The sequence below is a fragment of the Penaeus monodon genome, chromosome 28, assembly GCF_015228065.2.
Source record: "Penaeus monodon isolate SGIC_2016 chromosome 28, NSTDA_Pmon_1, whole genome shotgun sequence".
NCBI classification, from domain to species: domain Eukaryota; kingdom Metazoa; phylum Arthropoda; class Malacostraca; order Decapoda; family Penaeidae; genus Penaeus; species Penaeus monodon.
In genome coordinates, this window is record NC_051413.1 from 3,093,925 (window position 1) to 3,094,268 (window position 344).

Consider the following 344-nt stretch of genomic DNA (forward strand, 5'->3'; position numbering starts at 1 on the left):
GGTGAACTCCAGACGAATGGTGGACGTGAGTACAAATTATTATAGTTCACATTATCGTAGTATAGGTGATATACGAAATCAGCATCAGAGTTCAAAGTTATCAAAGTTATCATAATATTTGACGCGATATTCGAATGTGAGTCAAACAACGGCACACGGACAGGTAGGCGACAGAGGGAAAGGTCACGTAAGGCTGACAAGTCTGTTTTAATGACATTAACAAGGCAACGAGTGTATGTTCTGGCGAGACGGTTTTCGTGCTTAGTTCAGCGGGAGGCCAGATATCCATGGCTCCTAGCAAGCAAGTCAGGTCTTAACTGTTTAGAAGTTCAGAATTTCGTTAT